General features: G+C 38.7%; 1 non-coding gene across 1 annotated transcript; it reads left to right on the forward strand.

Moving 5' to 3' along the window:
• The first annotated feature begins 10,591 nt into the window (after positions 1-10,591).
• LOC145044478 (small nucleolar RNA R71) lies at positions 10,592-10,698 on the forward strand. Its single transcript, XR_013681427.1, has one exon. It is a non-coding gene; the product is annotated as a small nucleolar RNA R71 (small nucleolar RNA).
• The last annotated feature ends 921 nt before the right edge of the window (positions 10,699-11,619 follow it).

Below are 11,619 nucleotides of genomic sequence, written 5' to 3' on the forward strand. Positions count from 1 at the left end.
AGCATACCCTTGGCCGTAAACTCATAAAACTTGTTAAATGATGCATCAAATACACTCAAATGGTTTGCATAAATTTCTAGAATCACATGTGATTGTTTTAAGCATCAAAAACTAACTTTTTCATGGGTATAAGAGAGTTTACGGCCTTAGAACATACCTCTAGGCCGTAAACTCCAAAAATTATGTTAAATGGTGTTCTAAATTCATAACAAGGCTTGGAAAATTAACTAGAATCACATGTGATTATCCTTTGTAGCTCAAATCAATTTATCTTGGCCATAGGTGAGTTTATGTCCGTAAACTCTTATAGAGTGGCCGTAAACTCCCATTTAAGTGTTAAAATTTCATACAATCCATTCCAAGGCATTTTAGAAATCCATTCCAACAATCCCCATGTTCATTTAAGCCATTTAAACACTCAAAACTACACCAACATGAGTTTACGGCTATAAACTCATGTGTGTATGTGTTCTATGGCTATAAACTCCTTAAAATGTTTACTCTTGGGGAGTAAACTCAAGTCCCAAGTCCCTAGTGCCATTACACGTCCTAAGATGTCACCCGGGTCACTGCAAACGCTCGTTTTGAGGTGTTTAACCTCGTTGGAGTGTAATGTTCCATATGATTAGTGAATGTATCCCTAATTGTATATATATGGACATCATTTCATTTTACATAGGGACATCGCGAGTAATCAAACCCCGAACCAACGTCTAGTATTCAAAACCGACACGTTTCCGAGTCCGGTGAGTTCATACCCCTACCCTTTTTCACTGTTTTCACTGTTTTCAGGGGGGGGGGGGGAACACAAGCAAAGTACAAGAGAATTCTTGTACTCAAAACATGTTTTCAAATGTGTGTTTCATATTTCATATGCTTTTATTACTGATTACCACAACTGATATCCAATTGAACATGCATATCACGTAACATATATTTGTGAAATAGGTTTTTAAACTGTTATGTTTTACATATATTTCACAAATGGCATTCCATAATTTATCAGTTAAAAGCATGACATTAGACATTTGAATATAATAACTCTACACTGTTTTGTCCTCGGTAACACTCCACACATATACGTGAGTGGAGGACTATCATATTATTACTAGTAAATTTGTAATTCCTATATGATTGGAGACACGTCCTCGGAGAACACTCCACCGAGATACGCGAGTGGAGGACTACACCCATAACCAGAATATCTGGTATTTAGAGAGCGTGACTTGAGTGTATAGATCTATACGGGGCTGACTACCCCACACCTGGCTGCTAGCTACAGCCGAACCGAAATGGTTCAAGGGTGATGAAAGTCATATGTATGTGGACAACTTATTGCCACAGGTTTCAGTCTATTGTATGGTTATGGAACTCGCAATTAGGATAACAGAGATTTACTTATAGTAATAATGAACCACTTTATACATCTTTTACATCTTTAACATCTTTCACGTACTGTAACTAACAATCAGCAAAGTACGAGACTTTCCTGGGGAAAACATGGAACCTAATCACGATTACATCTTTTACATCTTTAACATCGTTTACATTAGAAACCAACATGCAGGAAAGCATGGGGCTTTTCTGGGTAACACTTACATAACTAGAAAGAGTAACAAACCGGATAACATTACATCTTTTACAATTGGTAACATACAATAAGGAAAGTATGGGACTTTCCTGGTAATACATGATGAGTAAACAGAACAGTTTGATAAGTCGGATAACCAAACTATACATTTTTACATGAGTAGAGATGTTTTCAGTGTACAAACTTACTATACTTTACATTTGTGAAACAATAACCAACTATTAAGAAAATACGGGATTTTCTTGGTGTACATAACATTTCAGAAACAGAAAGGAAACTCGAAACAATTTTCACAAACAAAAACCGCTTATGAACTCACTAGCTTTATGCTGATTTTCAAACCGCTTGTGTTCTCAGGTCAGCGTTAGTACAGGTACCCGGAGATCCTTTTTGCTTGAAGACGGAGTACATGAAGATCCGTTTCATTTTGTTTATATATACTATGTATCACAATTGTACATACTTTACTTTTGAAACAACTGTAAAACCTTTCTTATGTAATGTAATGGTTGCTTTACTTTACTAACTATGTGCATTGGATTTGATACTCAATGTGGGGTCAACCCCTGGAACGTTTCCGCCTTCGGTTTTCGGGGTGTGACAACACCTTCAACCAGCTGCACACCTTCAACAGATTCGCGAAAAAAATGATGTTTTTCACCTTTTTTTGCTCCGAAACTCAATCAAAAAGTCGTTTTTATGAAAAATGCAAAGAAGAACCCCCCCCCCCCCCCCTAATTTTCTGAGATCTATTCAAAAATGCTATTATATTTTTAAAATAAGATCAAATAAGTTCCAGATCTGACAAAATTGACTGATACAATCCAAGCTCTGATACCAATTGTAAGTCCCCAAAATTGCTTGAGTATCAATCAGATCTAATTCATGGTGTGGAATCCTAATCAATCGGATGATGTCAGATCAATATAGAAGAGAAGGAGAAGAAGAATTAAGATGAATCTAATGTATTGATGATATGAGTTATGCTCCTTACAAGAGATTCACACACACACACACACACTAGTTCTTCTCTAGTTTCTCTCTCTTCTCTAGATGTACACTCCCACATGCACTCCTCTATTTATAGTACTCCCAACAGTACATGAGTGTACAGCTGCATACACGTGTACGGCTGCACACACATGTGCAGCCGTACACAGCCATAAAATTACATATTACATTATAGAAAAATATATTTTCTTAGGATAGCAAAGTATAAACCATATTTTTGACCCAATAAAAACATTGGTTTTGTTATATTGGGATTTGTAATCTTCACCTGAGAAGATAGATACATGTAGACATTCACAAGAATATATTTGTATATAGTAATATAGATGATTTTGTTATGCACAATCATGAATCTGAATATTGTCACTCCCCACTCCATCATAAATGGATACATTATGGTGAGTTGTGAGCCTCGGATATGCAAAGTGAGGCAATATCAACTGGTCAAGGTTGATTAAATGAGGCCAAACATGTGGTTGATTATAGTTGATTTCTATGGCACAAGCAGGACACACATTAACTAGCAAGTTATTTATATACTCTAAAATGGAAATTGAGGAGGAAACAAGAACCATCCATATACTCTCCAATTTACACCCTGTTCATCACCAGGTTCAGTTTCCGTTAACAATGAGTATTGTTCGTTAGTTCATGATTTTAACAACGATCATTGTTTGTTACTTCAACTTCGGAATTGATGTGTAGTATAAACTTATTAAGGAAGTTCTACTAACCACATTCCATTTGATGCCTAGGTCGTTTTTGGGAATAGAAGGATATGTTCATATTTTTCTTGAAACTAAATATTTTTCTTGAAAGTTAACTTCTTTGTTAATATATATAGAAGAAAAAGCGTCTAAAAAGTGATCTTGAAACTAATGCTAATGATTATTTATCCTAATTTTAATCACAACAATAGAAAATCACAATTATACACTTATGCATGTACTTTTTGATGTTCACCCTTAAAATTAATTTAGGTAATCCTGAGGTGCAGACTTCATCATCATCTAGTTGGTTTACTTCTTCAAAGTCTACAAAGAAGGTATACTTTTCTGTTCTTCTTCTCATTTTATGAGTTTAACAACCTAATTAAATTTCCTTTCCGTGTCTAACTTTTATCATTTCCATTATGTGTTTTTCCCTTTTGGTTTTATCATTACACGTAGCTACAGAAAACTACAATCATACTTCTATATTGTTAGGCAATGTAAATGCTATGCATCTGCTTATTATAGGAAAGGGTATTGTGGGCAAACTAAACAAATAAATAGCATTGATGTGCACAAAAGTACCCACTAATTTTAATATTTATAACCTAACAAACTAAGACTAACTATGCACTTATAGGCAGTGTACCTAGTCAGATTACAGTATAGCTTAGGTAAGTCGGGTGTCGATCACAGGGAACGGTATTACTAATTAACCTAATTACTAATAAATTAACCTAATTTATTAACAAATTTAATAAGGGGGTTTTATCTGATTTTGCAAGATCAAATGAACTTAATCAAATTAATAAAACACGCTCTTGCTTAGTTGAATCCACTTATTCCTTATGGCTAGCTAATGATTATGGGGTTATTAAGTTGGGTTTTAGTTATATTAGTAATTTAGTTCTATCTTACCAATAAGTAACTAATTCATGTTAAACCATGTATGTTCACACATAATTAAACACAAAACTAATTATGAATGTAAATATGCTATGTAAGATTTGTTGTATAAACGCAATTATGGTCACAATTTACGTTCTCTAGCACAGCTAAGATTTATTTAGCCTAATTACTAACTAAGATTGGTCAATCCTAGCTCTAAAAATTTAATGTTCACTAAATTATTAGGTAAACAAGTTCATGTAGTTTCATAGTCACTAAGCTACACAGAACATGCAATCTAGCAATTAGATAAGCAAATAATAACATGCTAGGTTATACAAATCAAACACAAACAACTCTTACCAACTCAAATTAATCCATAAACATATAACTATTCATAAGTTCAAAGCTTCATCTAGCTAAGCAAAAGTAGCTAGATTTAGCTGGTCATCATAGTAATTAAACTAGCACAGCTAAAACTAATGAAAAACATGTTTATAATCAACTAAATATAAAACTTTACTTCTTTTGGTGTTGAAATCCCTATTCCAGGACCTTTCTTCTCTTCTGAAACGTCTCCTCGAACTCCTTTTCTTCTGCCAAAAGTCCTTTTATTCGTAATAATAGGAGAACCTATATAATCCTCAAAAACCTGTGCCACGTCGTGGCCATATGCGCCACGTCGTGGGCTTCAAGTAAAACGTATCCTACAAGGAAATCCTCCGCGTCGCGATGTTTATCTACTGGAACACCCGTGCCACGTCGTGGGATGCACCGCCACGTTGTGAATTAAGCTCTTATTATGAAATTATTATTTTCTTGTCTTCCAAGCCTCCCATGTTCCCCATTTCGTCACCTCTGGTCCCTCTCTTCGAAAATCCTTTGTATTGACTGAAAATAACAATTTAAACTCATAAATATCACTATTCTGCACATATTATCAATTTATTAATAAAAATGTACTTAAATACTGCCTAAAAATAAGTATAAATATGGCAATATCAAAATACCCCACACTTAGGCTTTGCTTGCCCTCAAGCAAATTTACACTTAATTCTTAATTACTAACACTACACAGAACAATCCGACTCTAGTTCAGCCATTATGCCAAGACCTCAACGCATGCATTTGTATCTAAAATTTTCCTAAGTACCCCCCCCCCCCATACTTTAAATACTCACAATCTTCATAAACACTTGCCCACTTTTTCCGAACAATGGTCATTTTATGCAACCCTCCGAATCCATCCTCAGAAAACCTCCTAACCTCAAGGTATTTTTAGTTGAGCAACCTAAGCATACATAATCTAGAATTACAATTTCCCGATACCACTATGGAGCTTTCTTTGAATTCTTCATTTCTCTGACATTTTGATCTTCGATTTCTTTGAATTCAACACCTTATTTGAATTGATTTCTGGTATCTTCAACTTTTTGGATTTCTTCAGAATTTTGATCTTTTGATCTTCACTTTATTTGCTCCAAAATTCTTCAAACTTTTTCGTAATTCTCTCTCTCTTTTTTTTAACATGTACCTCTCTTTTTTCGCTCAAAACCTACATGCTTAAGCAGAGGCGCTCAACCTCAACCTTTATTGGTTAATGATAATAATTTTCCTGGATACATTTCAGGTTTAGGCTGCTAAACATATTGCATCCTTCAAACCGAGCGGGGTTATGTTTTTGCTCCATGATTTCACTAAAATAAGGGAAGCCACAAATGTACTATAACGTATATTGGCTTAACTAAACATTTGAACTTTCATCGGATCATCCCACATAATACTAGCAATTTTCAAAATTTCCTAGCAATTTACTTTTTCTACCCCTACCCCACACTTATTTCATACAATGCCCTCATTGTATGTATAAAAACAAATCAATATTAAAGAAAAGGGAGAAAAAGGAACAGACTCCCCTGGAAAAGTGGCATGAGCATCTCGAAAAGTGTGGAAAACGCGGAATTGGACTTCCAAAAATAGAAACTCGGTGTAGAACTGGTTGAATATGTAAATAAACCACGACAGGACTCGAACTTCAATTCGTCAAAGTGGGCATTTGTAATGAAAAATATGGCAATGATAAACTGGATTACGTCGTGGTATATATCTGGACACGTCGTGATACGGGTGTAAACTGCGAACACCAAAATGCTGAACTACTACAAACTGCAAGCGTGCCACGACGTGGCATAAGGAATCCACGTCGTGGAACTGAGCATCAGTAGAAAATGACTTATTGGCGTTATTTACTCTAGCAGCTTTGACCAATGGCTAACTGGTGTCCGACACTTCTATGCAAATATATGTCCCAACTAGAACCTCTCTCCTAATATACCCCATACTTATCTTGAATTGTGGGCTCGGACTCACAACTCTAAGCTTCCTTGACTAGACAAACACGACTCGAAAGATAACCGGCTATGCTCCTTAGAATTCCAACGCTAATCTGAAAAGTTAGAACAACCCAAAAGAAACAAAAAGTAACATCATAGTTTTAATAAGGTTTTACATTACACACCTAAGTCAAACTAAAAAAAATAAAATAAAATAAAATAAAATAAAATCAATCATCATCTTGATCTTGTGCTCCACTTGGCGCTGCCTCATCATTTTGCGGACGCCATAACTCCTCCCATGTCGGAAAATAGGGATACTGCGGTGGCATAGCAGGTGGTCGGGTCACACCCAAATGTGAATAAATACCCTCGGTAAGCTGGGTATGGTAAATGGCATGACCCCGTAGATTATCCAAATATGTTCCCACCCGACTCTGAAAAGGGTCGGTGGGCACTCCCTGCACATACTACGAAGCAGCACTCTCTCGCTCGACCTTGCCTCTAGCCCGCACATTTCGACGCCTCAGCCTAACGGGTGGTTGCTGTCCCGGCTACCCCTCCTCTTCCTCGTCATCTATTGGTGGTATCATAAAACGACCCCCGATATTCACCACTGCTCGCATCACACCCAAGACTTGAATGGTCAAGTCGGTATCCGGGAATCGAGTAAGATTCCTCACAAAGTCATGGGTCAAAATCTGATATGACCTAGCCAGGCGAGTAACCAAATGCCCCCCAGTAATCGGGCTCCCAGGCCTAGAATTGGCCACTTTCTTCCCCATAAACCTTGCCAACATATAAGGCAAATCACAGCAAACCCCCGGGGTAATAAGAGTCCATAAATAAAATAGATTCTGGATGGGGACCTTGTCACCATGATGCTTGTTATTGATTGAAAACGTGATGAGGCGGTGCAAACATCGGAAAACAGGATTCCGAATTTGTGACTCACTCGAGTCACGAGTGTTGTATTCATGGTTAGAAATGCCCCACCAAAACTGCACATCCAAGGTACCCGGAGTAAAATTCCGCACACATCCAAGCAAGAAAGGGATAAAAAACGGAGATTGCGTCTCCACTTCCGTATAGAGCCCCATACGCCAAGCAAATTCCCGAAGGCTACACTCACGATATACACCACCCAAACGAAAAACAAGTGCTCTATTGTAGGTGGCATCAAGGGTGCGTTCTTCGAAACATACGGTAGAGAAAAATTCTACCGATAATTCCCGGTACACGGGTTCTTGAATGGTGAATAAATTCCTCCACCCGTGACAAGTAAACGAAAATTGATCTCCAACATAAGTCTTTGACCAATAACGTCCCAGCTCCGCTACCATGCCCACTCCACCTAGCCATCCCCAATCAATAATCGGGGCTATTGCAAACTCCCTATTATATAACCATCCAAGCCGATTCTCGTAGGTTGTTAGCAACGGTCGGGGAATGTTTTGAGGAAACTGGTATAAAGGATGTATGCTTGCGACATCTATCAGGTCTTCTTCCTACGGAACAGCTCGTCGTGGTCCCATTTCAAATAGATTAATTGGCAAGATCTTGCAAGGAAATTAGAAGTAGAATACGAAATTAGCTGTGGGGTTACCATGTTTCCGTTCGTGCGGCAGCCTCACAAGTGGGAATGAGAATTATCAGTCAAAGGGTTTTAAATAATTGGTCCCCCCTGATTTTTAACAGCCACGACGTGGCGGGTGATGTCCACGCCGTGGACCTTAAATTGTTTTTTTCTCAGTCGCGCATTCCCTTTTTCCCACGATGTGGCTGGGTTGTGCCCACGTCGTGGAGACTGGTAGATGCAAAAGTCTCAATAATGTTTATCATATTAATTAATTATTTTGCATATCAATCATTATTTAAAGTTCACTACAGCTAATTTTCTACTAGTTACCGGTTTTTTTTTTTATTTTTTTTTATTTTTAGATGAAGAATCGATGTCTTTCCTACTTAAAAAGAAAGAAAATTTTAAAAAGAAAATGCAAACCAAACTCGGGTTGCCTCCCGAGAAGTGCTTCTTTTTCTTGCAGTCTTGAGCTGGACTCCGTGCCTTCTACGTTGAATCTTCGGAAGAGTCCTCCACCAAGATCTTTTGTTCCTTGAACCGCCTTTTGTAAGCTTGAAGTCTCCTTTTATACGCCTTCTTTGAATTCTCCTTTTTAGCTTTTCCCTTTTCTTCAAGCTTGCGTTTTGTGCCCGTGGTTTCCTCCTTGTACTTTATGTCATTCTCTTTTGCTTTCACCACCGGCTTTGTTACTCTTGAAGTGACCTCCTCTTCATCACTTGTTATTTCCTCTTTCTTTTTGCTTACCCAAGAAGGCGGGCTCTTGTAGGCTATGACTTCAATCCAATATGGAACAGATGCCTTTGGTTTTGTCATTTTGACTTGATGAACTACTTTTATCTCTTCTTCCATAAGCTTTTCCAGTTCTTCTAGTTCATTCTCTTCATTAATTGTGAACACCTCTTCTTTATTTTCTTGAAAGTCATCCTTTATCCCAAAGACTTCTTGTTCATCTCCAACCCTCAAAGTTAGCTTCGACTCGCGGATATCAACAAGGGCACCAGCAGTGTTGAGCAATGGTCGTCCTAGGATTATCGGAACGTCTGGATCTTCTTTCATGTCCATGACTACAAAGTCTATTGGAAAAATAAAATTTCCAATTCTCACCAAAATATCCTCCACTATGCCTCGGGGTTGTGTCACCGAACGGTTCTCCATGTGAATCTTCATTTTTGTAGCCTTCATCTTCTGAATCCCCAATTTTTGATAAAATGAAAAAGGCATTAGATTAATGCTAGCCCCAGAATCGGCTAAAGCATTAACCTTCATTTTATTCCCAAACTCGCATGGAAGAGTGAGGCGTCCAGGATCCCCCATCTTTTCTGGTGTTTCTCCCAAAACAACTTTTGAGGTTTGTTCACTCAAAATCACTGTAGACTGCTTCTTTAATTGCCTTCACGTATCTATCAAGTCTTGCAGTAATTTCTGGTTTTCGGAAGCTTTGGATAAGGATTCAACAAAGGGAGTATTAATTGGGATCCCTTTCACATGCTTCACAAACTCTAAATGTTCCTTCTCTAGTCGACTAAGTGATGCACGGGTGGGAAATGGCATAGGTGGATGATAAGCTGGAATAGGCGCAAAGGGTTTTTGCTCAGACTTGCGCCACGTCGTGGCGAGAGGAGTGTCACGTCGTGGGTCGCTTGGTTCAGCACTTTCTCCATTGTCGATCCTTAATTTCTTGGGCTGCTGCGGTTCTTCTTCCAACGCCTCCAGGAACTCAGATATTGTATCTTCTTCAGTATTGATGTCCATTACGTGATATTGGGCTTGTACTTCGGGACTCTTCGGGGAAAATTTTTCATGAACTAAAGTTGCTTGTTGACCAAATTGTACTTCAAGGTTATGGATGGAGGCTTGTTGGTTCTTGATCAATGTTTGTTGTTCCATGATAGCGGAATTCGTGGCCTCGTGTCGCTTTTCCGATGCTTCCATAAATTTCATTAAAATGGTCTGTAGGTCGGGTTTCTTCTCGGCTGGTGGCTGCTCCTTTTGATATAGGCCTCGACCTGTCTGCCTATACTTCTCTTCTTTTTTCTTCCTATATTCTTCATATGGCAGCCACTCCTTCTTCGGTTTCCTCCAATCCTCTTCAAACTTATTCCCATTAGAGTAGCACACTTGAGCTTTTCTGTTCCCAAATTCATCCATGTTGCAGTCCTTGGTCAAGTGTGGACCATTGCATCGCTCGCACCCCACTCTTATAGCGTGTATCGACTGGTCCATTTGTGTTATCCTGCGATCCATGTTATTTAGCATGGCCATGACAGCTGCAATTTCTTCAGTTTGGGCTCCTCCACCGCCTTTGCTTCCATCCTGCCTCGGGTTATGGTATTCGCGGGATTGTTTCGCGAATTCTTCAATTAGCTCCTTGACCTCCCTTGGATTTTTCCTTGTCAACGGTCCTTGAGAATCAAGGAGTTGTCTTGTCATCACATTGACCCCATCATAAAAGATTGACATCTCTTGCTGCACATTTAGGTCATGTTGCGGGCAGTTTCTGAGTAAGCCCTTGTAACGCTCCCACGCTTCGTACAGTGACTCCCCCAGCTGTTGCTCAAAGTTGGCTATTGCCTTCTTGACTTTGGCTATATTGGATGGCGGGCAAAACTGGTCTAGGAATTGCTCACGCATTTGAGCCCAAGTGGTGATTGTACCCGGTGGGAGTGCTTTTAACCATTCCTTAGCAGTTCCTTTGAAAGTAACGGGCAGCATCCTAAGCAGGACGGTGTTCCTGTTGACATTTGGTACATTGAAGTAATCAGCAATGTCATTGACTTCATCTAGATGCTTAAAAGCATCCTCATGGTCTTTCCCGAAAAATGGGATGTCCTTCAGCGCAGTCAATATGTGTCCCTTCAGCTCGAATGTGGCATTGGCAGGTATTGCCGGTTGGACTAATCCGGGACCCACATCTTCTCGGATCCGCTTCTTGTAAGCTCCCATGGACATTTCTTCAATATTTTCCATCTCGTTCCTTGGCTCGTTCTCGGATTTACTCGTGTGTTCTTCAAATTCTGGCTCGGTGTCGCTTTCGTACTCGGTTTGCACGGGTGAATGATCCAAATGCTCAAGATTGCTCTCGTGCTTCGTTGAGGAACTTGACTCTCCTGTCTTCTTTCCTGACTTCCTAGAGAAGGCTGACTTCAATTCTTGCAAGGGCGTCTTTTTCTTGTGAATTGCAGACTCGAGATCTTCTAGTGGTGGCACAAAAGTACCCACTAATTTTAATATTTATAACCTAACAAACTAAGACTAACTATGCACTTATAGGCAGTGTACCTAGTCAGATTACAGTATAGCTTAGGTAAGTCGGGTGTCGATCACATGGAACGGTGTTACTAATTAACCTAATTACTAATAAATTAACCTAATTTATTAATAAATTTAATAAGGGGGTTTTATCTGATTTTGCAAGATCAAATGAACTTAATCAAATTAATAAAACACACACTTGCTTAGTTGAATCCACTTCTTCCTTATGGCTAGCTAATGATTATGGGTTAT

This window comes from Lactuca saligna, chromosome 4, assembly GCF_052625555.1.
Source record: "Lactuca saligna cultivar CGN05327 chromosome 4, ASM5262555v1, whole genome shotgun sequence".
NCBI classification, from domain to species: domain Eukaryota; kingdom Viridiplantae; phylum Streptophyta; class Magnoliopsida; order Asterales; family Asteraceae; genus Lactuca; species Lactuca saligna.